The sequence below is a fragment of the Balearica regulorum genome, chromosome 6, assembly GCF_011004875.1.
Source record: "Balearica regulorum gibbericeps isolate bBalReg1 chromosome 6, bBalReg1.pri, whole genome shotgun sequence".
Classification (NCBI taxonomy): Eukaryota; Metazoa; Chordata; class Aves; order Gruiformes; family Gruidae; genus Balearica; species Balearica regulorum.
Window position 1 is genome coordinate 12,847,237 of NC_046189.1, and position 27,881 is coordinate 12,875,117.

Sequence of the window (27,881 nt, forward strand, 5' to 3'; positions counted from 1 at the left end):
TCTCTGGAGTATTTAGGTGGTATTTTAAAACATTGATTACGGAAAAACTTGCAGTAACTTTTTATATTGTGGTTGTTTGCCCCGAGTAGTCACAGAGAGGAAGATCCATATACTAGCAATGATTCATGTTGCCTGTTTCATTTTGCTTAGTGCAAAGTTCTTGAATAGGTCTTTACGTGAGGACTAGTGGTGTTACTGTGCGTGTCGGGCATTTATTTGTACGCGGCAGGAAGGGCACGCATAAATTCTGAACTCGCTGCAGAAGTAAATCCCCGGAACCTGGGGGGCTGCTCTCCGTCCCACATAACTCTTCCCGCCCGGCACCCAGGAGGAGCGCGACACGCGTTGCGCTGCCGGAGCCGGGCTTCGGGCGGGTCACCCACCCCGCTGCCGAGCCGTCCCGTCCCGGGAGAGCGGTCCGTCGCCCGGCTCCTCACCCACGCTCCCAGCTCGCCGGCGCTCACCCGCGCAGCGCCCCGCGGCCGCCCCGGCCTCCCTCAGGACCGTCGCTGCGGGCCGGGGGAGCGCGGCGCCGCCGTTGCTGTGGGCGGGGGCTGTTGCGGCCGTTACTGAGGCGGGCCCGGGGCGGTGCGCGCGTGCAGGGGAGGGGCGCGAGGCGTGTTCCCGCGAGCGGGCGGCGGTGCCACAGCCGCGACCCAGTACCGGCCGCCGCCGAGCCCCGCGGGTCTGCGGGCTCCTCCTCGCTCTCCGCCGCGGCGGCCCGGCCTCGCTGCGGCCCGGCGGCTACCAGGTAAGGCGCCGCCCTCCCCTCGGCGGCACCTGCGCGGGGCGGCGGGCCCGCGGGGGGCGGAGGAGGGCCCGCCGGGAGTTTCCTGCCGAGGGGTGCCGGGGAAGGAGGACGGTTGCCGCGGTATCCGCGCGGCACCCCACCCGCTGCTCCAACGCTTCGGGTCCCGGCGCCGACACCCAGCTGCGGGCGGGGGCAGACGGGCTCCTCCTGGGGTTACGGGGGCGGCCGCCAGGCCCGGCCCCTCGGACCCCACCCGGCGTGCGCCGGGACCGGCTCTGCGAGCGCCCGGGAGCTGCTCGCCGCGGCTCGCCCTCTCCCGCCGCTCCGCTGGCCCCCAGGCGCCGCCGGAGCCGAAACTGGGCAGTGCTGTGGTGTTCGGGGCTATTCAGTAACAGCCTTGGTCATAAATGATTAACTGCACGCCCGGGGAACAGGGAGCCGGGTCTTTCCGAGCGCGGCCGTTTATCCCCGGCTGTCTTCGCGGCCAGGCGTGCTGAGCCAGCCATACGTTTGTTCCTGAAACGCTGCCTTACGTTTTCGCACAGGCTGTGAAGCGCTGCTGCGAGTGCTGACGTACCACAAGGTAGGGACGAAGGTTGCTGTGCCCTAGCTACTGTTTCTGCATGTTATGCACCTGTTTGAGGATTTGTTTTATCTGCACCAAAGTAAAAGACAACTGAGGTGATGGGATTGGTTTGTGTGGGTTTTTTAAACGTTTGTTGTCTTTCTTACTCTGCATGAAAAATTTAATGATTAGGTGTGCAATTCGTTGATAAGCAGTGGTAGCTGGCAATATTCTTTTATTCTTGATCAGAATGCAATGCTTTCTTTGTTGAGCTGTAAATGAATAGTGTAAGCTTCTTCCCTACCGTCAGCCTCATCATCCTGAGATGTGCATCACTTGTACTACCAGATTTATTTTCTCTAGGAGAGCTAAGAGGCGCCACAGAAAATCCATGTATTTCATTACAGGACACGTTCCCTTGGATTGATTTGGTTTATTCCAGCTTGAAAATGTGCAAATGCTTTATATACTTTATGGCAGCTAATGGTCTTCCACGGGAACCCTTTTCTGTTAACTTTTAAATTTGAATTACTAGTGTATGTGTAAAGCATCTTTCTTCTGTTTCTTTGATGTCCTGATGCAGTTATAAAATATTTTTTTAAATGTGATGATTCAAGGAAAGTAAACTAAAAACAGAAAGTGGAAAAAACTGCTGCATGCAGAATGTCAAGGTTAACTAGGAACATATTTGCACTGGCCATGAAAGAAATCCTGGGTGGTAACCTGTTGAATGCCACTGACTGGAGTCTTTAAACTGCTGTGAGCAGGACACTGTGCCCTTGCCACAATTGTTTCTGTGAATGCAGTCAAACTGTGTAAATGAAGAATGATTTCCAAGTCAGAACAGGTTGATCAATTTTGTGAGGTGCCATCACAACCTGCTGGAGCTGAACGCTGCTGCTAGGCGGTGAGTGTTCTCCCTCTAATTGTGTTACGGGAGTTGAAGGAGTTTGGCCCTTTATGGGAACAGCAGGATCTGTTAAATGTAATGAGACACCCATCAAGATAAGGCTTGTACTGTGTCAGGTGCTGTAGAAATATGTAAGGAGGTAGGGTCACAACTCTGGAAAATTTACTGTGTAAGAAAGTGTTACAATTAACATGAAGTAAATTAATGTTCTCAGGGTTATTCTTAAGTGAAAGGTCTGTTTCAACAGTCCTTATGCCCAGGCAGATGCCTGAGAAGGAATATGTGCTTGAGAGTTACTGTTTTGTCTGACATGCAGTAATGAGCCTAAAAAATTGAATACAAGTATCTCCAAGTACTTTTCTGTGTTGAGGGAGGTTTGGTTCCAAATCTAGATCAGTTTTTTTATCTACTCTTTCTCACGCAAAGAAATGGAAATGAGGCTGTGTCAGGACACCTTCCTGGCATTTCCCAAATTTTGAGGAAATGTGTGTCCAAAACTGAAACTATTTCTGGCCTATTTTTAAAAGTAAGCACAACAAGATTCCAGTGGCCCGCAATGCATTTTATGTTTTCTTTGAGTTTTCTTCTAGCAATGGTGGAAGAAAGATGTGCCTGGCAGTAGTTGTAGGCAACCTGTATTTGGTATTAATTTCCCCAGGTTGTTATGTTTGTGTTCCTTTTCACCCATAGATGTTGCCTCTGTTGTCATTCTAGGGATTGTATTTCCTAGTATGTTTTCAGGGACCATGTCTGAGAGGTCTTTGGACACTGTTAAGTAATGCTAGTCGTGCAGAATACAAAAAAATTCTCAATCGTTTCCTCAAAACAATCTGGCGTGAGGCTTTACACATCCAAAGGAAAGGTCAAACTCCACTCCTCACTGTGCACTGGAGGATAAGGGTAAAGCTCTGTAACAATTTGGAGCAGGAGACCCAGGGGCAGTGGGGCTTTGCATAAAGATCAAGGGAAGAAAAATAACTTGTAGTTAACTTGTAGTTAATATTAAGGATTTTATCATCCATGTTACTCCAGAGAAATATGGCCCCATATCTATGGCTGGTGCTACTGTCTCTTCCATCCTCTACGTTTTTATGCACTGTCCCAATCCTTCAGTTTCTCTCTTCTTCCTCCTTTTTCTTCCCTCCTCAGATGCTTCACCAGCTTTCTCTTGCAGTTTTCTCCATTGTGTACAGAAATCAACAATAGAGAAATAGTTAACTTTGATAGCAAAGTGCCTTTATTTTAGACTCGGCTTCTGGCATCAGTCTACCACCTCCCCCTTGTAACAGTTGTTTGAAAGCAACACTCCATAGCATTATTATATCAAAGAATTTGGCACTGGACTTCACTGAGATTAGCAGGGTGCTGTGCAGTTCACATCTTTGTCCTGTTTGTTTCTGAGCACCTTGAACTTCAAGAAGACAGTGCAATGTTGTTTTGCCTCTACTTTGCTTTTGCAAAATTTTCTTTACAGTCTTAAGGACTAAAAGCGCGTGTAAGCAGAGTGTGAGATGATGGAGTGTGTAGTTACCTTGAGGATACATTTGCACAGCACGAATGCCACTTATGTATCTAAAAGTGGCATCGTGAGTGATTCCCACAGCAAAGATTTTGGCCCTGGTAGTGCTGTCCTGTAACGTGCCAAAGACCAGTTCCTTGCCGGATATAATTTGACAGGGTGGACAGAAGAGCTAAATCCTACTTGCACCTTGACCAATGGCATGTGCAAAATATATTGTTTGATTTCAAGGGGGGTCGTGGGAGGACAAGGAATATAATTCTGAGATGTGGCAAGAAGCTGGAGAGTGAAAACTGACGTTTTTTGACTGTTGATTTCACAGTACGTGGGTGGAACAGATGGGTGAAGAGGGCAAGTCTGACAGCTGTGACTTTTGTTTCTGAATGGAAGTACAGTAATTCCCTAGTTCTGGATATGGATTAGGAGAAATCTGGTTTTGCTTATTAGCCCCCACTGTCTTTCCTGCTGAAAGTTTATCCATGTGAAGCTTGTTTAGAAACTCTGTAATGAAATCATGTGTGCAAATCCCATTTTGGGGGTGTGTGCATTTGCGTGTAAAACCTGAGAGCTGAAAATGTGATTGGGGCGGGTGGAGAAGTGAAACATTCTGAGAAGTCGTCAGCAGATATAATTGACCTTTTTTGTGAGACACTTCAGAAACAGACTTCAAAATTAAAGAGTCAAGTGCTGGTTTCTCAATATAAAAAATGTCTTGGTTGAATAGGCCACCATATGCTTTATGGGTGATGGCAAATTTGCTTGATTACTAAAGTGATTATTAAGCAACAGTGACAATGCTTTCAGTTATTATTGCAGTGCAATTATACTTTTACTACATCTTGTACCAAAAAAGCTTCTGATGATTTTCTGTTTAAACAAGGCAAATAGTGCTGCAGACCCTAATTAGGGTTTTGGAATAGAGTCAAAACTCTGCATGTGTTTTAAAGTTCTCTCATAAAACAACAATAATATAGAATGCCTGCCCATTTTTTTTATAATACAAAAGAGACTAATCTAAAAATATGCTCTGCATATACATAGTAGGAAAGGGTTGTGGCATAACATTTTCAAAGCCTGTTCTTTTTTTGGTTAGCTCTTAACTGAAGCTATACAGTTTCTTCAAAAACCATGAGTTACATATGAATCTGCAATACTTTGTGACTCCTTGTCCTTTTCCTTCAGACAAAAGGCCCTTTCAGTCCATCGTGGAATGGTCACTGATTTTCATGTGGTCATTCAAGAAAAGGATAGTGATTGGCCTTCATAATAGGCCTTTCAGTACTCTTTCTAGTGGTTTGCTGACTGAAAAAAATGCCTATGGCTGTGCACTGTGTCCAGTGTTTAAATTATTGATGAATCTAATCTTCCAAATGCTGAAAAGGTAAGAGTTCAGGTGGCAAAGGAGCCTCACCTGTTTGTGAACACCAGTGTGCTGCTGCTCAGGGTTAGGCTTGTGCAAACTGGTACAGTTTTATCTGATGTTCATTGACTGAAGGTCTGTTCTATTTCTTTTTTGTTTTTTAAGTGGTAACTTAAACCTGGTGTTTCTGTGAACTGTGCTTTTAAGACAGCTGATGCTATTTTATGTTATGAGCGGTGTTGAGCAGCGTTATCTGTCGGTGCTGTGCATGGCCAAGTGGACTGTGAAGTGACTATCCTCGAAAGTTGTGGGGGTGTTTTGAGTTAGCATTAAAGAAGCTGCTACCACTGTTGTATTAACAGTGCAATCTTGCTGAGTTGTTATCCTCCTGTGCCGGTAAGGCCAGCCTGCCTGGCAGTGTTTCAAAATAAACACCCCACATTCAGGGCAGGTAGGCAGGTGTTTGTTGTCCCAACCTTATGCAAAATCTATGCAAGGATTTACGGTGTTTGATTGAATCTTACCTGGAACAGCACCAAAAGATAGTGTTTGTGCTATGAGACATTTCTGAATGATGGTAGCTCTTCAGGATCCTGGTTGATAGAAACCTGTGCGCAGCTTGCCCTGAAGGTTCAGGGCTGGGGTGTGCGCCTGAGTGCTCTCCGTGGCACGTGGCTTTTATTGCTGCTGAAGACTGATGCATGGTGACAGCTAATGGGGTGGCAGATCGGGACTTGAGGCTGTCTTACTGGTTTAGGCACATCTGTCAAGAAAGAGTATTTGGGCTTTGGAGACCTCTAAGCTCAAGCATGTACTCAAATGGTTGTTTCAGACTGAATTACTTAGTAATATATAAGAACAGCTTTCAGTATGTGCTGTCCTTCCTACACGTGTCCAGTTTGTGGCTTCCACTTGTGCACTACACTTAAACTATCCACTTTTAGTATTTAAATTACAGTGCTGTGTATGGTTCTCTGTAAAATTAAATGCAATAAAAGCCTTGCACGTGCAGTCTGGGTGTGGTGGTACTTCTGAGTGAGACTGTGTTCAGAGACTGGTTTATACTAGTGGTGGAAAAACCTAAGAGTCCAAAAATGTCGTCATTGTGGCCCTTCTCCTTTCTGTGTTGATGGAGGGAATAACTATCTTCTGCAGTAGTAATACTAGCCTATGCAGAATTTGATGTAGTGATCTTTAGGACTTGGTCTGAATGAAATGTTGCCTTTTTTGTAATTCTGTTTTCCAATAATAACTTCATTCTGGCTAGAAATTGTTTTGAGCTGGCTGGTTTGTTAAGCTGCTGGCATGAAGTTGTGCTTTGGTGTTAGGATCAGAGCTTGTGCTCCTTGCGCTGGAGTTAGACTGTTTGCACAGCACTCGGGTGGACAGAGGCTTCCCCATCTGTTCCCGCAGCTCCTGAGGTTTCCCATGTACTGCAGTCACCTCATTACTAGAGTGAAAGAGGGATACCTACTTCTCATTAAAATCCCCAAAGTACCCGAGGGTTTCTTCCTCCACAGTAGCCAAATTACGTTGTGTACAACCAGAGTGGAAGGCAGAAAGGATTGGATGATTCATCTGGTCAACAGAGAGGTGCCAGTCTGAAACATAAGGAAAGAGCAGCAGGAGGCAGTCAAAAGATCAGGTGTACTATTGCAGTGTGGGTAGGGCAAGAGGTGTATCTGCCAACGGTGCCCTGAAGAGGTCTGCAGTGCCAGGTAAATATGGATGAACTAGAGGAGTTGCTGTGGCTATATAAGAGTGCCCAGAGGCTTGCAGGAGTGAACAGAGCAGAAGATAGTGGTTGGAAGGAGCCCTGGTGAGGAAGGAAGGTTGGGGAAGATCTCAGGGGCTAGAAGGAGCTCTGGCAGTCAGAGGGCACCAGGTTTTTTACCATGTCTGTTTAGATACTCAAGTGGGAATGAAAGCTCATGAGGTGAGGATGAAAGCAGGGAATTACAAAGAATATCTTTTGTGTGTGATGGCGATACACGATCAGGGCTTCCCTGGCCCTGATGGCATTTTCCTCAGGTTTGGCCATTTGGTTAAGGTTCTGATGGAAATGATGGGCTTGCAGCTGTTCGTATGTTACTGATTTAGAGCCACATTCTCTTGGGGCTTATGCTCGCTGAAATCCAGGAGTACAGAGTTTGGCCCATTATCATTGCTTCCTTGTCACTCAGTAAAAACAATTCTCCCTTTATTATCTGTTGCTAAAACCACACACCTGTCCTGAATATCTTTGTTCTTGTGCCTCATTGACCTACATATGCTGATTCTTTAACAAATTGCTGGTGGATTGGAAGGTTTTGCAGCAGGCTAGAGAACATGGTTGGCATAGAGTTGATAGTGATAGCTGCACTGACTTTTTAAAATGTGATAATTTATTATTTTATCCTAAAAGAAGTAAAATAAATATCCAAACATTGGCATGTTGGGGAAACCTTGAGCTGAGCAGACAATCAGCTTTACATCAGAAGAGCTCTGACTGTCTAGTGTTTATCTTTGTGTGAAAGGGGACTGTGGAAAATGTTGTAATTTTTCTGGCACAGGCTGAAGACAGGAAATCCTCAACATTGGTGGGCTTGCACTTTGTGATACTGGTGTAAAATCAGTATCTTGCCTTATGATCTTTTTAAATATTTATATTAAATACTCCTTTTTGTTGCGTAGGGTTTTTTTACATGAAGTTTACTGGGCATTTTGATACAAGATGGCTCTAGTGGTGTATTATTGGGTCTGCATCAGAGCATGGCCTGTAACTGCACAATTTTTTCCTGTCATGAGACACAAGCCGTTCACATGTCTGAAATAGGAGCAGTCTAGGCCCTCTGCAGCTAGTTTCTGGGGAAGGGATCTTGCAAACAAAGGCTCTGTCAGAGCTCTATACATATTAGAAGCTTTGCAGCACTTTGGATGTGAGTAGGAGTTTGGCTTGATTGTGCTTATCCAAGAGTACAGCATGAGACAGCCACCTGCGGAGCAGGCTGTGGCAGTGTACTGCTGCCTTTCACTCCGCTTAGTCCTGTGTTTGTGTAGTGCTCAGTCCTGAAACTTCTGGCAGTTCTGTGTGAGGGTTCACAGTCCACAGAGTGTTTTGGGATGGACGCTATAATGTGAAGTGTTGTATTTTATTCTGTAGTAAAGAGAGTAAGCCTACAAAACCAAGGAAGTTCTGAACAAGGTCAGGCATTTGGCAGACTGGAAAGTCACTCAGCTGTTGCCTAATCTGGCAACAGATGGTCATGTATGTAAATTCATGCATTGCACTGCCATCACTTGACAAAGAATGATGGCTTGCTATTCTCTACGCTAACAGGATGAGTTGAGGTTCCCATGTTAGCGTTTTAACACGTGATACCCTTCTCTTAAGTTATGCTATCTGACCCTGATTATTTTGCCTGTTACCCTTTAGATGAAGAAAGGTTGGAAACTTCTAATTGCCTTGCTAGTGTTGGATTTTCAGACATATTGAGTGCAGAAAGTTTTAATTTGAATTGTGTGCAGTTAGGTCCTCTGTTAGGCTGTAGGTGAATGGTGGTACCTTCCAAAGCATTTTAATGCGAATTGCCAAAGAGCAAAACCAGATTTATTAAGCTATAACAAGGGTCTTGTTAAAAGGAAAAGGGATCATCTTGCAGTTGCAAGGTCTATTAAACTGCAAAAAGGTTAGTCATTACCATTGTTGCATCATAGTAAAGGAATGAAGCAATGTAAATGCAGTCATTAATTAAACCGAATAGCACACCTTTATCATTCACTAGTTTAAGTGAATAATATTTTCTTCCTTTTGGAGCGCAGTTCAGCCTGATATTAAAGATTCCCTTTCTGTAAATTAAAAAAGAAAAAAAAAATCAAGATTACTGTTACTTGTGACAAAAAAATAGACGTTTTGTATCATGGGATAGTGCTCATTCTGGGCTGAACTCAGCCTAACAGTCTCTGCATCCTCACTGAGCTGCCTGTGAAGTTGGAGCCCAGCTCTTCAGAAGTGTTTTAATAGAGGGAAATGGTCAAACAGCCTTGTAGCAAGGGCTCTTGTCTGCAGTGCCAAAAGACCTGGGCAAGGATAACTCATTTTGAACTCCTGGGCTGTAAGGTAGGAGTGTGATGAAGGTACTTCACCACACATGTATGAGAGCAAGGCTCTTGCAGAGCTGCATTCCTCCTGCAGGCCTTATGGCAGGCATGGGGAACCACTGGAAATGGTGCCAGCTGGCAGCCAGCATGGTTTGGGATGACTGTTGCTGAGTGTGCTGGTTTTGTTGGATTTTGTCTTTAAACAAATTTGGTACCGGAGTCCATAAAAGGCTTTGCCTTTTGCTAGTTTAGGATTTTTCTGGGAGGAACCTCAGGGGCTGTTATGAACTACATTTTGACATTTTTACATTGCATTACTGGCCACAGAAAAGAGTTTTGGGAAGGAATCTGCTGTTAACTGAAATGGAAAATATAGGAATACAGTATGTAGGCCCTTGAACAGCAGATGGACTACTTAAGAGACAGGCCGTAAATTCCTAGTCCTCCATGTTGATACAAATGTAGAAAGATACTTCGTCATGGATTAAAGTTTAAAAAGGCCCAAACAACAAAACCAAATCAAATAAAAAAACTCACCAAACCCAACCAATCTCTACCCCAACACCCCCCCACCCCCACCAGGTATACAAACAAACCGTGTGTAGTTAAAGGAAACATCCAAAGAGCAGTCAGGTGGCGGTGATGGGGTCGGAATATGTCAGCCACTCTTACTCAACACTATCTGAACTCTGCTACATAACATTTTCAGAACATGTGATACAAGGAAGTCTAAGAAGTGTGTGTATGATCTGTCATGTTATACAGACAGACATAAAGATAGTATGATTTACTCTGGTCTGACTCTGTATGCTTTTATACATGACAGTTTTAAATTTTCATGTAACTTCTTCCTTGAAAGAGCCTACCAGATTTACCTTCCCACAGCTTGATCCTGCATCAGGATCTACCTAGGAGGAGGAATGGGGAGAAATTGCCTGTTTCTAGCTGTCTCCCCAGATTTTCATATTCAGGGTATAGGCTGAAACCTGGAGCCATCCAGGAGTCTATTTGCTTTTGATTAGATTTTTTTGTCATTGTTGTTATTAAAACAAAATATGAAAAAAAAAGATGTTAATTTTTGCCTCAAAGTGGCTAATGAATCCAGGCTGATAATTTAAATGAAAGATTTGGCCTGAAGTTGTGTGAAGTAAATGAGTTCTCATAATTCCTTGAAAGGAGAAACCAAGAAGAGAACTGCTAATAAGGTCCTTACCATTATGTGTTAACAGCCATGCGATAATAGTCATGTGATTACTGACAGATGTGAGCATTCCTGTGAGAATCATAGAGAGCTTAAGTGTGTTCAACCTCTGTCACTACAATGACAAGCCATCAGAAGAAAAATGCTCATATGGAGAGGGTGTCTTTCAGAACCATTTACAAAAATGGTTCTGCAATTCCATTTCATGTGCAGTTTGTATGTAAAGACTAGAGCCAAAGCAACACTTTGATCTCTGGAAAGTTGTCTGTGTTGCTATTAAGTGTTAGTTTCTTAGTAAGAATTCCTGTTCTAGTTGTACAGGAATTGATTTGCCACTTTCGAAGTTTGTCTCTTACATAAAACATGAAAAAATACACGATTGAGCACTGCTCCATTGTATTGGTTTAAGTCATGTTTATTAAGTGACCTGGATTGCAGGTCCTGCCCAGCCCTGGCTACGTTGCCTCTCTCATCCTGGCTCGCTTGCTGGGGCTTTACCTTAGCCAGGGTCTGAGTTATTTGATTCATTGTTGGGGTTGTTTTGGGTTTTTTTGTTTTTTTCCCAATGGCTCTATCCCTTACCCTCCCATGATATCACAGTAGTCAAATTTAAGTCTAAGTAGTATCCAAAGGAGCGGCTATGTTTCCAGAAGTCTTCTCTTGCTCAAATGCCAGGCATATGAGAGGGACAAGTTAATGGCATTTCTGGTAAACTGTTGGACTTTATATTCTAGTACCAGATTTTATATTCTAGTTCTGTCTTCAAGCTTTTAAATTATTTTAAAAACATTTTTATTTTATGTAATAAAGAATATAAAATAACTATATATTGGTATATTTAGACATACCTAAAGTTTGAAGGTTTTCCTTAAATTTTTGTGATCTTTTTATTTAACCATAAGGTATCAGCACTGAAGGAAGATGGCTTGTGATTTCGTGTTTGTTCCTTAGTGGGCTAATGTTTTGTACTGTGTTCTATGATAGCTCACGGTTCTTTTTTGCATTTGCAGCATGCTTTGGTGTGTGGGGATGGACAAATCAGTTGTGTGCTGAGTTTTTTCTTTGTTCCTTCCCTTATGCTGGAGGTTTTGACAACAATCATAGGGAACTGGGTAAAAAAATGGGCCTCTAATACAATGAAGAGTGATTGTTTTGTTTTTATCTGCTACTCTTTTTAAAACAGGAGATATTAAAATAATTGTTTCCCAGCTATCAGCCCCACATATAAAATTTCTTTCCCATATAAAAAAAAAATTTGCATTGCCTTAAAAGAAATTCCTAGGAAAAAAAATCATATTTCTTCTCATCTCCCTTTATTCTGTCTTTCCTAAAGAGAAAGTAAAAGTGTGTAGTGTTTTGAAACTCTTCTACTCTAAATAGGAATTGAAATTAAAATTTTAAAAGTCTGCATTTTTTCTTTCCTTTTTTTTTCTTTTTTTTTTTCATTCTAAGCTTATTCCTGGAAATCATGTCATGCCTCCAGTCAATTCTGCATGCATAGTAGCATGCACCTAACACACCATTTCTGATCTAGAGGGTCTCATAGTCCTTTAGGTATGTCAGCTCCCTAATCAGATTCTGCTGGCTGGAAATAACAGTGAGGAGTGACAGCACTGCATTTTCAGCCATGCTTCAGGGCTGGCTTGAATACTGATAGTTCACTGTTAGTATGATTTGTCTTAAATGAGGCGTTTCATTATAGACAAGATATGAAAAGATGTAATCATTTCACTCTTACTTTGTAACTTGGTAATTCTGCTGTTAATGGCCAGCTTTTACAATGTACTCTTGTCCTGAACATACAGCAGGAGTTGCTCATATGGCTTCCCAAGTTCAGTGACATCAGTAATTCACTAGAAGAGAGGTACTTATGTACTAAGGTGGGTGAGATAACATATTGGTGATCAAGGTGATACGAGGTGGTCAGGCAATGTACGTGTTTGAAATCTGCAGGTATGGATGTTAAGGTATGTGAAGGCTTCAGATGTTCATACTCAGGACGCAAGTTAAAAGGATGATGGTGAGTTGACATCATGGGTGATGTGAGCAGAGCCTATACCATGCAGGTTCACCTGTGAAAGTAGGGAGACCTTGGAAACAAGAAAGGTAGATTGTAGCCATGTTTATTTTTATTGTGCCCCTCCTCACATCTATTTAAGCAGCAAAAATCTTGGGAAGTAAAATGGGAAAAATATCGTCAATGTACTGTGAGTTTGCAAAGCTAAACCAAGCAGAAGTCTGATAGTTCACAAAGCAAAGGTTGGATTAGAGATGGTAACTTGGCCATGTTGCATGCACATAATGTTTTCCATGCAACTTTCTGTCATTAAATGTAACATGTTGCTTATTTTAGCATACCATAAAATATGCAGACTGTCTTGTGAGTGGATATTACTGGAACAAACTTTACTCTTGGTATCTCAAAGGCAGTAGGAGCAGAAGGGCAAAGTCATAAGTCAGTTGCTGAGGCTGAGTATCAGCAATAAAGACACGTTTGTTACTAGGAAAGTAAATACAGACAGGAATTCTGAATAAATGATCCATAGAGAAGGTGCTATGCCAATAAACTGAGGCAAACTCTGGTTTCATTTAGCATAGGGTATACCTGAGTTCACTGAAGGCATCCTAGATTTGCACCAGCACTCACTCATTTTTATCTAAACTTATTAGCAGAAAACCAAACTATATTTTTTGCGTTATTTTAGTCAAATTCCTTCATAAGTAAAAGACCGACACAAGTGTTTCAGCTGAAGCCCAGGCCAAAATACTTTAAATTGCTAAAGAAGCAGTAAGTTCTAGTGTGAGAAATTTGCTTCAAAATTTGGGGGTTGTTTTGTTATTTGTATGTCATTCCCATGAAAAGGCTGCTTTGGCATACAAATCAGAGTTTCATGGAACCTTCTGTCTCAGGGCTGGGAGAGCTCTTCATACTTTCCTTTGTGATGTGAAGTACCACATGGGAATGAGATCTCATTTACACCCATGACTGAGTCTGACCAAGATCCCCTGGGTAATTTTGCTCCTCCTTCCTATTAAAACTTCATAAGAGGCTAGAGTTTTATATTTACATTTGTAAATTGATTTCATTATTCATTTTTGTTCATTATGGTCCCATTCTTAGACTTTGTATGCAACAAGAAAAGAAGGTATTTCCCAATTCTAAACAGAGAGAAATAAGGATTGGAGTTTTATATAAGAAGGAATGTATCTAATTCCAGGAGCTCTTTACACTGTAACACTGTCTACTAAATTGCGGCATCAACTCAGCCTCCACAGCCTTGATGTTCAGTACCACACATTATGTTCACAGATACCCTTTGTCCCCTAAAATAATCCCTCATTTAGTTAAAAGCATATGCACTCAGACATATTTTCTCAGCCTACTGCTTATTTGGATAAGCAAATAAGTTTAACTTTTTAGAAAAGTGTGGAAGTGATGCTTTTCTTTTCAGTATACAATTATGTCTTGAAATGTGTATATAAAAATATACACATTGGCTTTGTTATTAAGAAAATGTCTATTTTGTGTTTGGACTAGTTAAAAAAAATTGCTTTATAAAGTGCTGAATAAAACCCATTTGACAGAGTGAGGACACAACTGATTTTGCTTAAGTGTGCAAAATATGAAGTACTGCTTCCTTCAGAAACTTCTGTCTTTCTGTTGGGAGACTGAAGACAAATTACATGGAGAATGTGCCAGTTTGAAAATAGTGATGATTGCACTTTAATTGAAAATGAGGTATTTCGGCTGTCATTAATCGTAGAAGCTGTAAAATGTTTAGTTGTTCTGATTTGCTACAGATCAATGAGAGGATAGTTTTTTCCCAGAAAATGACATTGTGGATATTTTTTTGAACTTAGTTACACTTTTTATGATTGTCTTTTTGAATTAATTATAAGGTTATGGTTTGTGTAAACATACTCAAATTTACATGGGTCCGTGCTGACTTTTCTATTAAATCTGTGGATGTTATTTTTAACTTGTTAACACCTATGATATCTTAGACACAGCACTTTTTAGTTCCTCAGCCTCAGTAAGAGGAAGCTTTCCTGGCAGATTGACCTTTCCGTGTGCAAAAGTGGCGAGTAAAACTCACAGTGGACTGCCAGGTGGCAACAGAATTCAATTCAGAGGAGGCAGTTTTCACACAGAGGCATGGAGAGTCCACAGATTGTATGGAATCTTTCTCATTCTTCTTAAGATCTTGTAGCCCCTGAAATGTACAAAAATGGAGATCCCATAGCTCCTCAAGGCACTGAACATATCCTGGCTCATCCGGGTATCAGCAATTGTCTTAACGAGCGTTTTCCAGCTTTGTGGTGTTGCTTGGTTACCATCATTCCCACAACTCTCAAATAAAGCAAAGCAAATGTAAAAAAACCCCATTTTCTATTTATAGGCTGGGCTACTGTACAGATCCAAACAAAACAGAATTGTAAGTCCTCTACAGCTTCTTTAATGATTTTTTTTTTTAAGTATTCCATTTGGCTACTCACAAAGGCTCTCTATTTTAAATATGTTTTTTCAGTTGGACTACTTCTAGTATTCTGCACAAACTCGTTAAGTTCAGAAGCTGGAATCCTGACTGGAAGCAAGGAATAAAAAATAATGACTTGTGTCATCACGCAGTCTTGCCAACTCTAGTTGAGATACTGCTTTTTCAGATATGCTTTACGTGCATCTTCAGTTTAGGGCAGGGAAAAGGGCAAAGCTTAACTTGGAATGCGTTAGGGAATATTTTCTTTAGTAATGATAATGAAGAACTGTCACAACCATTTGACTGAGGGTCTCATGTAATTTTGTGAATATTTCTGAATGTAGCTTCAGAAGTCCTCCCCTGCCCTTAGGGGAATAATTTTGGCATGTGGGCTCATGTGTTTCAGGGAAAATTCTCATCTTAAATCCAATTAGCTGGTCTTAACAAAGGATACAGACACTCTCAGAACTGAATGCAGCATGAGTGCCTGGGTAGCTATTCTGTTGTCATTCCTGTTCCACAGAAGAATTCTGTAAAAAAGAAAAGTATCATTTTTTTAATCACCCTCAGGCTGAAAGAGATAACAACTCTGAGACAGCTATTCTATTGATATGTTACAAATAAGTGTCTTCTAATGAAGTTAATTCCCAAAATAAGGCTTCTCTGGGAATGTATGGATGAGTTCCTTGTGAACTGAGAGCTTTCCATAAATCTGCTAGGATCATTAACAGTGTACCTAGATTTGGTTACAGAAACCCTCTCCCTTTCTGAGAGTGGAGAAAACTAAAATAAATGGAGATATCTGTGAGTCAGCCAGAGATTGAGGAAATATATAAACACATCCATGTAAAACATTCCCAGCTGTGGAAAAAACTATCCGCATCTATCAGAAGTATGGAAAGTGTAGGAAGCAGACAGCAATTCTTGTAGGAAGTAGAACTTCTAGGTGTTGCCGTATGCTTGTTGTCTGAGAGCTAGTGCTTTAGTGGGGCCCACAACTCAGTCCTCTAACCATTTTGGACTTCCAGTGGGTCTGGTTCTTCTGACAGTGGATTTCTAAGAGATTTCTCATACAGTGAGATGCTAGGTGTTTAACTGCGTGGTGGTGAATTTCCAGTGTCATATGGCTCAGGTATGTGTCTGTTACATGTCCGTTCCAGATCCAGTTCTGTCAGTAGGTATTGTATTAGGCCTGTAATGCTTTGGAAGGAAAATGTTGACTGACGTTAAGTTAGGAGGAATAACAGACTGAAATTATTCTCCTAACAGTGTTCTGTCATTAAGGTGCTTACAGACTGTACATTTGGGCTTGTTTTAAAAAATGTATCTGTAAAGAGTCCGAGGCCTGTCCTGATGCTCTCGTTCACACCAAAGTTCCCATGCAACCAGGAAGAATTTCATAGGCTAGAAAGACTGGACATTCAAATCAGTTAAGATGTATAGATCATAGCAGACACCAGAGTTGGTTTGTTTTTAAACCATGCTATTTCCTGCTGGCTGAAACTGAAGTAGTGCCCGGTTTTATGTCTGATTGCATTGCTGGCTCTTTGCTATGAGGGCCTTCAAGAACAATTTTTCTCCTTGACAAGACCACGCAGCATTTACAGGTTTTCTTCCTCATTCCCTCCTGGACCAATGTTGAACATGGATCCTCTCCCTTACCCTTCTATGGTATTGTTATCCTGCTTGTGTCACTGGACAGAAATCTGGCATAGGATGAGAGCTGGTCCAAACCTGAAACTTTAATTTGGTTGTTTCCCAATCCTGAAGTCAACAGATTCTTTAGCTATAAAATCTTTGGCAAATATCAGATGAGGATGGTTTTAGTCTGGGAGCTTATGCTGTTTTATAATCGTATTCATCTTTTGTTGTAATAAGAAATGCACGTTATAAATGTCCAAATGAATTGTCCTCTGAAGGCTGGATTCTGCTGAGTATCCTTAACACTGCATTCCCTGAATGGAGTTAGAAACTGCAGTGGACAAGATGGAATATATTGCTTTAGTTGTAAAGGCAGGCAGAGCTCAGCTTTGGAGGATGTTGTTATTAATTGACTGAGATGCAAAACGGGAATCTTGCAACTGTGTTGAAGTGCAGCAGTGACAGGCAAGGAGCACCCCTTATTTACTTTGACTACATCAGAGCTTACAGTCTGCATTGGGCGTAAGGTTGAGACTAAATGTCTTAAGGTTTGACTAAGTGTCAAATGCATGGCGGTTTGCTTTCCATGCACTAAATAGCTGCATTGGCAATTAGGGAAGCGTGATTGATTCACTAGGTAGGCCAAAATAAAAAACTGAAAAAGGTAAAAAAAAAAAAAAAAAGTGCCAAAGCACTCAACAAATTCTCACTTTTTTGTGTATGTACCAGCAGACTGCAAATATTCGCTGCACTTGGTCGTGTCAGCATTTGATAGAAGGTTCCCTGTCTTCTGTCGACTTGTTTCTCATACTAGATCTTCCATCAGTGGCCTCACCAGGAAAAATATCCTGGAATGAAAACTAGCCATAGTTCATTGTATCCTTGTGTTACTGCCATTCATCCCAGGTTGGCATGCCTCTGATTCCAGCAATAAACCTAGCTTTTAATTTTTGAAAAGAAAACCAACAAACAAACCACAAAACCAACCACCAAAACCCAAACAAACTATTCTTAACATTAAATGTAGAAGTGACAGGTAGAGACATTAGAATTAAATGTGAGCAAGCTAGCAGAACTGAGATCTTCCACTCCTCCTTATGGTAGTCTTTTGTTGAGATTGTGAATATGTTGTGCAAAGTTCAGTTTAATGTTCAGCCCTGCATATCTTTCTGCTTGTATGCAGGCTCCTGCAGGCAGGGTCTCATAGCTTCTGCTTAAATTTGGAGTCGTTGGATGATAGCTATGTTTTAAGTTGAGGTTTTTATTTAGGACTGGAGGAGTTTATTTTACTGCTGGCTCCCGTAAAGGTAAGGGCTGATTTAGACAGAGCCAAATAACTTTCAGTTGATTTCAGTGCTAATCATTGTCACTGGGCTATACTTAACACTGTATTTTGGACTGTTTAGGATATGTACTCAGGGATGGAGGGACTGAAGGTTATGTTTATTCTTAGAATCTAGAAGGCTCATAGGTCTACAGTAGAATTATCAGAGTGCAGTGTTTAGTTTTTTCATCTCTACTGTGTGTCAGGTGTATTGCAAAACCTTAGGTTAAAGTTGGGGTCAGGGCTAGGCATCAGAAGAGAAGTGGTCAAAGAGCTTGTTGTACTTTTCCAAAGAGTAAAGAAGATACATGTAGGATGAAGACTCCTGTCCCATAGCTCATGGTATACTCATTAGAATCATTAAGGCCTGCATCTCTATGAATAGTTGTTATGATCTAGATTTAATCTTAATATCTGGTTCTAGTGCTTGTGTGTGTCGTGTCACATTAGTACTAGCATTAGGGAACTGTTAAAAAGGTTAGACTTTGAGATGGGGAGGGATTTAAGTGCTTGGTTTATTTGTATGCTCTTCAGGGCTGCAGAGCTGTGATGAGCGCTGATTCCTGCTGCTTTTTTTTGGCTTATGTTAGTTTTGGTGCAGTTATTTGTCACTGGGCTGTGTTTGATGTGAGGTTTGGGGATGTGATATCTGAATCCCTGCTTCTTTTCTCTTCATACCCTGCAGTGGGGGACAGTGGGTTGAAGGTTGTGAGAGGATGTTTCATGTCGTCTCCACACGCATGGCCTTCATTGGCCACAGATCTGCCACAGAGGGATGTGCGCCACAGTTTTTAAAGTCTATATTCTCATCTGCAGAGTCACAGCATGCTTTCCTATTTCAGGGTCTTTTTTGTTTGAAAATAAAAATCATTTTAAGAATTGACCTTTCATTATGATGGGAAATTACCTTAAATGTTTGCAGACATTAAGCAACAGTATTTTCTTTGATAATACAGAAGCAAAATAAGTTTCCTTTTAAGTGTTGTACCTTTACTCTTTATTTCCTTTCTCTTCCCTTGAGTCATTATTTCCTGCATAATGTTTTCTTTGATAATATGCCATGGAACGTTGAATAAGAACAAAATGGTGAGTTAGGAAGGTAATCAAATTATGGAGAGATGTCCCATAAGAATCCATTTATTTTTTTTTCAAGCTATTATATCTCATTTGGTCAAACTTGATAGATGTGGTATTGTTTGGAAAGAACAAGCCTTTACAACATGCAATAAACCTTTTTTTTTTTTTCCCTTAATTTTACATATGGTATATAGCCATCTTGGTTATCTGCTTTTTTTCAGTGATGCAAACAAAAAACTTTTTACTTTAATTTTTTGCTTGTGTTCCTTTGTCTTTTAAAATAGTCCTTAATAGTAACAACCCTCAAAGTACAAGAATTACAATTCTAACTTGAATAATTTCATACAAGTGACCATATTTTATACCCGAGACCACATCAAGAAATGAAATTCTGAGATTACCTGTCACTTTGGTCTTCAATACTTCATGAAGTTCAAGAGGACAAAAATTGTCAGAACATCTCACTGAGCACGGAAAAAGAAATATATTTTTTAAGTTTTAAAACTCTTCCCACTTGATTTTTCAGATTTTAACTTTCCACTGAAGTTGGAGAGGAATCTCTCCCACAACTTGAGTTGAAGATCATCAGAACTGGGGTTTAGCAGGTGGTGTGTTATGCAGTAAAAAAGCAGAATCAGCAGGGTGCCTCAGTATAGTAATGTGCATGATCTGATTTGTTCCGTTTAAATCCTAAAAATACCACCTGCAGACTACAGACATTACTGGAAGGAGTTAGATATCCATATGTTGGTGTAAGAAATGCAGGAACTATTAGGAACGTTGCTGTCTTCGTCTCAATTCAGTTGCTCACTAGACAAAAGGGATGCACAGCATCTCCCTCAGTCTCGGCCCTTCCTTGTGTCCATTTGAAGGGAATAAATAGCCAAGTCTTGCCCTAGCTTGCACCAAAGAACAAAGTACTAGTAGGACCGCAGCATAGGCCTCTTCCCAAGCTCTTGGTTAGGGTATTCTGCCCAAAGGCGTGGAACTGGGTGTGCTTCCCTCACCAGGTTTCCAGCCTCTCTATTCATCTCATGGATCTGTGCCTGTTGTGTAGATTCCAACACCCAGAAGTGCTCTTTGACATGTGTGAGTACTTGTATTTCTTCACTGAAGCATCGCATTCTAAATTGCTCCGTTTGTTCCTTTGATTTTGAACATAACTGTGACTCAGGAAGCCATGCAGAAATATGTGTTTAGATTGCAATGGACTTTGGGACCTAAGCTGCGAGAGCCTTTGTTGTGGGAACACTTGCTAGGTGAAGTACTTCAGGGAACACCTGGCTGCTTCAGATGCAGAAGCAATTAAGAGCCTTCTGCCTTGCTTTAAAATAAAACCTGTGACTCTGACAGGACTTTTGCACTCTAAAACTTCGTTTTGGCAAAATGTGTAGTTTCAGTAAGGATAAAATGGATGAAATAGGACAGCAGTCACACACTTTAGTCTATTACAGAGAGTATTTTGTAATACAGAAGGAAATATAAGTCTACAAAGACAATGCAGTTGTAGAGGTTGATTTCAGCAGTCAGCATGTTCAGAAATGTCATGTTATGCGTCTAGGGTTAGCTGAGGGGCTGCTGAACTGATCTTATTCCGAAACAAACAAGGACCAGTGTGCAAATCACTCTAGTAGCAACTAGAAAGGAATAATTCCTGTCTGGCATGCATGGTTAAATCATAGACCAGTTCATGACAGCCTTCTCCTTGCAATTGCAGGAGCACAAAACTTACCTCTTACTTTTCACCCCCCCTCTGCTAATGAAATCAGGAAATAAGTTTCCATTCATCTGTGAATGGACGTAGACAGACACTCAACTGTCCATTTGGTTGTATGTTTTTAACTTCAGGGAGAATTCCTCTGAAACTTATATGCAAATCAGCAAATGCCTTGTACTGTGGGCAAAGTGCTGGTGTCACCCTTTGTTTCAGCTGAGTTAGTATTTTTGAGATAATAATGTTGCTTATTGGAGAATGACCACACTGAAGCTGCATTGGTGCTGCTCGGAGAGATTTGGTTAGTAACTGGTGAGTTACTGTAACTTGCACCTAAAACCTTCTTGCATTAATGGTTAGAATGGGTCATATTGCTTAAGGTTTATCTTTTTGCACGTCCCAATATGCTGGCTACTTTTAATTTAAAATATGAGTTAGTTTTAAAACTGGGTTTGTTTTAGCTGTCAGAATTGTGTGTGTGGTCAGGAATGGGGCTAACAACAAGACTTAGGTAATTGCCTAAGCTTGCATGGCAGTGAAGATAAGACCTATAAAAACTGGTAAGGGCATCTATCAGCACTCCCATATGTTGACCAGAGCAGTAAGGGGATGAGGGATGTTTTTCCACAAAAGTCTCCTATAAGGAGAGAGCAGTAAAGTAAATCAAAGGTAAACTAACTAATTACTTTCTTTTTAACTTCCAGCTGTTTTTGCAGGAGATACGGTCTGTTGGAGAAGATAGAAAAATAAAACCAGAAACTGGAGTCATTCTCAGTGGTAAGATACCTTTTATAACTTTGCTAAACATTGTGACTGGGTAAGTTCAGAAACTTGTAAAGTATAGGTTAAAAGCATGACCTACAACTGAGTTCATCAGTTTTCTCGAGCTATCCTGCTAAAGCTGATCATAATGCCATGTGCCACAGTGATCGCAGGGGGAAAAAAAAATGCAACAATTAGTAAAATGGTGCTTTCTAAATTCCTTACTATGTAGTGTCTTTGTAAAAAGACACAGATTAGTGGGTAAGCGTGCCTGCTTTCACATTGTGCATGTGTGTGATGGATAACAAATAGGAGGTACTTTAAAGGTCTATTGGTGCGGGAACAAAAAGCGAGGAACTTTAGGGGCTTCTTTCACCAGGGCAGTGCAGCCTATTTGAACATCTCGGAAGCTGCTTTGGTTCCTGTTTTCTCTGCAGAGTCAATCTTTTACCGCTCTAGATAAATTTCTTTCATCTTCTTTCTCTGTGTCATTAAGTTGATCAGCTCATACTATATTGTCCTAGTGCTTCTCATCATCCTTTTTTTTAATTCTCCAATCCACTGTGAAGATTTATCATGGTTTGTAACTGAAAGTTCTGCTGAACTGATATTCTGAAATCATCTCACATTAAGTATAGTCCAAGGTGATGTTCAGAGGATGGTAGGAAATGGCAGCTTCATAGTAATAAAAAGAAATTAATAGATAAACCTATAGACTACAAAACTGAGAAACTGGGTCTCTGCAATTGCCTCAGTTCAGAGGTGGGCTGAACCCAATGGTTTTTGTCACTTATTTTGAAGAAAATATTTGTTTAAACATATGAAGTAATTCCTTTTGCTGTTGTATCATAAAGTAGGCAGTTCCTCTCTATGTTACTAAAGCATAAGCTCAGTCTGTTCCAAGCCTGAGTCTAACAAGTGAGCTAATGACCTCATCATTCTGTGTAATTCTAATGTCGATGACCATTTTTTCAAATGGCTTTAAGGTTCTCCACTTTACTTACAGCTTAGGACATCTGGATTGTGTTCCCTATGAATAGCTTCCTGAGAGATCTTCAGTGAATCACTTAATACTTCAATTTTATATCTGTAAAATGAGATAAAAATACTCCTGCACTTGAGCATGAATGTCAGACTGATAAATAGATTATGTATTGAGGTTTGTGAAATGTTCAAACATTGTAATAAATAGGCAGAAGGAGGACTCATTTGTGCATGTTGTTCACTGCACACACTCTGTTTCTTTGGTGGGGAGCAGGTACGCTGTTTCTTAAGGATTTCCGTTTTTGCTTGAAATTTTTTTTTACAGACTTGCTACATGGCAAAATTCCAAATCTTTTGGTGGTGGAAGGTTTACAGGGAGTGGCTGAACAGAATCGATCTGTTTAGTTAATAGTTTAGCATGCTAAACTCAGTAGCGGTGAGCTATGTGACTTCCTCAAAGGAAAGAAGAAAAAAGATACGGATGTCTAAAGTGGTTCTTACCCATCTGCTGGTCCCAAGTGTGGCCAAGTACATGATGAAATATTGCTTGTCTGGCTACAAGCTCTATTTAGTACAACTAAGTGAATCATTAGGTCAGTTCCTGACCAGACCTTGAACTGTCAGACCAGATGGCCTGCCTAGAGAGCAAGATACCTTGGAAGCATCTCCACCCCTGTCAGCAATGTTACACAGCACAGGGTTTTCTCAGAAAAGCGGTACTGATGTTCAATGATTTCAGTGAAAAGATGGTAGTTTTTTAGCTACGCTTGGTCTTTCACATCAGAATAATGTCTTGTGGCTCTGAAAGTAGGGAAATTGTTGCTGGCTTTTTAGTGAAGGTCCAAATTTGTGACCAGATCATGTACTTGGAGGGACAGTAGTAGGGAGGTCAATAAAACTCTCAGACTTGTAAAGGGCTGGTTTTCCAACTCTGAGAAATCTTCAGGTTGCTATTAAAAGATGTCTTGTGTGTTAATGTTCTTACTGGAAATGTGGCTAAAATTTTTAATCAACTCTGAAAATATTTTCCTATAGTCTTTTTCCACCTCTCTACCTGTCAGTAAAATGATAATAATAAATGCTTCCCCAGACTGTAGAGTAGTGTTGAGGATTATACTCAGCTCAGATATTAGGATGTAAAGTGCCATACAAGTATCTACAGAAATAGAATATTGTAGATACTGAATATTGAGGCAAGTTCTATGCTGGAATCTAAGAGAATATAGTATACTAGTCTGGAATGGGTTTTCTGTATGATTCGCTGTGGCGGGTTTACCCTGGCCAGCAGCCAAGCACCCACACAGCTGCTCACTCACACCCCTCACCAGCTCTCCACAGTGGTACAGGGGGAGAAAATAAGAACAACAAAATCAAGAAAACTCTTGAGTCGACATAAAAACAGTTTAATAGATGAAGAAAATGCGGGGTTGGGGGGGGAAAACAAGTGAAGCAAAGGAGGTGGCACGCCATCTCCCATAGGCAGACTGATGCCCAGCCAGACTCTAAACAGCTGCTTTGGAAATGAAAACCCCCATCTTTTTCTTCCACTACTCTAGGTGGTTGTTTTTTTTTTTTTTATGGCTGAGCATGAGGACACATGGTATGGAATATCCCTTTGGCCGGTCTGGGTCAGCTGTCCCAGCTGTGTCCCCTCCCAGCCACTTGCCCACCCTCAGCCTGCTCGCTGTGGGCTGTAGTGGGAAACGGAGAAGACCTTGACGCTGTGCGTGTGCAGCTCGGCAATAGCCAAAACACTGTGTGTTATCAGTGCTCTTGTAGCCACAGATCCAAAACACAGCACCGTATGGGCTGCTGTGAAGAAAGTTAACTCCATCCCAGTCAGACTCGGTATGCTTGCTTACTTTTTAATGTAGTACTAAAAAAAAGCATTATCAAAAGAACAAAGTACTATTGCAAGATCTTAGGAACAGAGTTTTCCTGTTTAAAAATGTTTTCTTGCATGTGCAGATGTGATGTTTTCATTAGTATCATGGGCACTTCTGAAACAGTTCAAAAAGACCCTAAGTATGTGCTGAAGTTCATTTTTCTCTGAAAAATATCTCAAAACAATTGTTTAAGTTTATGGAATTCAGTAGCACTTAATAGTGCTGAATTTCTGAATAGGGGCCACGTATTCAAGCTGACTCTGTCCTGCAAAAGCAATTCTGAAGAAAGATCTGGTGTTCACACTGGGCAAATTATCTCAGAAATGGGTAGTTTTGTAATTACCTATAGAATGCATCTTGTTACTGTCTTGTTAAATATGTAATTTTGTGCCTTTAAAATAATAAACTCTACAAGTTTTCTGAGATGGAATTATTTGCATTTATCATGAGACTAGACAGAGAAAATGCTTTTAAAATTAAAACATCAAGAATTAGAATTATGTGATTATACTAGGAAATTGAAAAAAAGATCTGAACTAGGAATGAAATCTTGGTTCACTTCTGAAAAAAAAAAAATCAGTGAATCACTTTACTGTCAGTGTCCCTGTTCTTCCATGCAACACTTTTTATCATGTACGCTGCTGTCATTGAAAAATAACTGGCAGCTAAGTGACACAAAGAGCTCAAGAAATAATTCAGATTGGATTTCACTGATCACTTTGATCAATATCAAAGTCTGAATCTGAAAGGTTGAGCTTTCACAGAATTTTCTGAGGAAATCATCAAGGTTAAAGGAGACTCTTGCGTTCTTGAAGAGATTTTTTATTTTTAGGATGTTTGGACTGCTCTGTTGTTTCTGCTGGCCCTTTTTTATTCCACTTTTGTTAATACTAAGATGGATAAGCATTTGTTCCTGGTGGTGAAAAGCATCGCAAAGGCTTTGGTGAGTGTATAGCAGTGTGACTGGTTTGGATGTAAGAGTTTGAGGTGACCATATTCAAATCTCTTACTGGATTTGTCAGTCAATGCTGTCCAATTCCAGGAGAGAAATGACATTATGGGATTTGGTTGGTCACGTGGTAAGCACAGTGAAACTGAAACTTCAGTGTCTTCTTAAAGGTGTTATGCAATTTCTCATGGCTTTTCAATACTGAAGCACTGTTTTGAATGAAGGTTTCCTTAAATGATGGGAAAGAGTGAACACATTAATAAAAAAGCAGCCTACAGTGAAGGCAGGACAGAATTGTCCTCTCCGGTATGGTCTGAAATAGTTCATGCTATAAAGTTTCAGGATCAGAGCAAGTAGTTTTTCTTTGCCAGTGATAGTTTGTATTTTGTTCTCTTATGAACCATGCACTCAGAGCAGGTTGGAAGAACTGTGGATATCTTTTATCCTCAGCAGCAGAGGAACAAACACCTTCTCTGAGGGCAGTAGGATGGAACGTGTGTTGTGGTAGAATGGAGGACCAAGGCAGTAATTTGTGCCCTGGCCAAAAGCAGGGTGTATGTGGGGATAAAGTGGTGAAAGGGTTCTTGTATTTTTCCTCCAGATTCACACATCAGGCAGTTTAAAAAGAGCCAAAGCATTCCCTGTTTGCTGCGCTCGGATTGTGAGCAAGGTGGCTAGACTGTCTGGTCTCAGTTAATGAGCAGAACCCTTGGAAAAATAATGATGGATAAAGTTCAGCTCTTGGAACAACTCTACCTGTGTCAATATTATTAGGAACTCTGCATATTTAAGGAAGACAGCCAGTGGAGCTGAATCTCGTCCTGCCTAAATTATTTCTCATACATGAGGGTTTTTTTTTGTTTTTTCATTGTTGGAGAAGAAAATCCAAATATTGAGCAACTATAGAGCCATCTCTCTTCAGCCAAGATCCTTGGTTCTATGGATGCCAGCAATAGAGCTCTGTTAACCACACAATCTAGTTGCAGCTCACATCTGCTGCCTGCAGAGCCAGCCCTGCATGTTTTGGTATGTGGCTAAATTGAAGATGTGAATTTGTGGCAGTTCTGACTGTGTTGTTTTGTCAACGGTAAGAAATCTGTTTGAATGACTGCCAGAACTGCTTTTTGTGAATGAAGATGATAACTTTATGCATGGCTTCATGAAAATATAGATAGACATTTAAAAAAAGACTAGCTGTTCAGGAATCACCTTTGCCTTTACTTGGGGTGGCTCTAGCAGAGTAAAGGAAAGGCATGACTGATACAGGGCCTTACTTGACGACAGACACTGTGGTCAGCTCTTCTATGACTGCACAAGCCACAGTAACTTCCTGCCTTGATAAGCTGAACTTTGCTTATCCCAAATTTCACTGTGATTTGGGCTCTCTGGGGAAGGATAACTGGCTTATAGGGAATTCAGTTAGTTTTTTGGAGAAGCCTCGATCAGCAGATGTTTGAGAAATGTTTCAGTTATGATGAAGTAACTGCACCCGCCCCAACAAAATCCCTGTATGATTGGAAAATTCCTAGCCAGCCCAGTTTATTGTCTGCCAGTTCTTATTGCTTACAGGATAGTTAGAGCAAGCTGAGATGCTGAGAATTTGGCTTGCTCAGTGCGATAACTCTGTTAACTGGCACTGTTTCTTTGGTAGTGCCTCCATGCAATATATAGGAGCTTGTAAGTGCTATTGCAGTGTTGCTAATTAACTGCAGTGGGAAGAGAGATTTAGCAGTTAGGGCAATTTTGAAGTTCCCATACAAAATGTGCTTTTCTGTGCACTTATCTGAAATGTGCTGGTATCTACGTTTGCCAAGAAATGTGGGTATGGTATCCTTTAGCACGCTGACAGTTTCAACAGGTAGGGCATTGCTGGTAACTGGAAATGAGGCCTTAATTTGATTCTTTTGAACACTAGATTCTGTGGAGCAAATAATATGTTACTTTATCCTACAAAGCTATGTTAAATATTCCTTTGCAGAAATTCTGGCCAGATGCAAAGTAAAGGTCTGTCTAATGTGCCACAGATTTTATCAATTCATGGATTGTGGCATGCCAAAGATTGCGTCTAGTGAATGGGCAAAACTGGATGAGATCAGAAATGCTGTAGAGTATGTATCTGTTCTGTGCAGTGTAACTGATCTTACCTGTCTTCGAGAAAAGTACCCTCAAAATAAAACATACATTTATTTTCTTTAAAATGTTCCTCAGCAGATGAACAAAATACCTTCTTTTTATTCTGTTTATAAAATTACTCCATTTGTTGTCTACATGTTGTGTTCATTTCCATGGCTAGTCAAACAGCTTGCTTTATCAGGATTGCCCTTGCCAAGTTAAGAAATCTGTAATTTTTTTTAAAAAGCCCCTTATATGCCTGACTAAACAAGGGCCTCAGCTCATGCATGTCAGGCAACACTTCATAGGCTGTTGCCCTTCAGAAGCAGAAAAGTTTTTTTGGCATTGTTTCCTGACTATTGGGGTGGGTGTAGGAGCGGAGGCTGGTTAAGGTGCCTTTGTATATTTTTGGCACTATCCAGTCTGCATTGATTGACTGTACTTTGACAATTAGTTTTGATGTACCTTGCTAGTGTGGGTTTCAGCTGAAAAGAATAATAGGTTTCTTGTTTTTTTTCTTTAAAAAAGTGCAGTTCAAAGTCCAGTAAATACTGTAATAGCCAGTTAT

At 41.0% G+C, this 27,881-nt stretch overlaps 1 protein-coding gene across 7 annotated transcripts in view; it reads left to right on the plus strand.

Moving 5' to 3' along the window:
• The window catches only part of SPATS2L (spermatogenesis associated serine rich 2 like), a 107,768-nt gene that overhangs the window by 25,912 nt on the left and 53,975 nt on the right, over nucleotides 1–27,881 (plus strand). For 2 of the 7 annotated variants that reach the window (XM_075756261.1, XM_075756267.1), the window contains exons 1-2: nucleotides 593–751; nucleotides 21,325–21,397. The gene's annotated coding sequence lies outside the window, so the exon portion shown is untranslated. Of the gene's footprint in view, nucleotides 1–592; nucleotides 752–1,012; nucleotides 1,335–21,324; nucleotides 21,398–27,881 lie in introns of those variants that run through there. The other 5 variants (XM_075756264.1, XM_075756263.1, XM_075756266.1 and 2 more) reach the window with 5 other exon arrangements.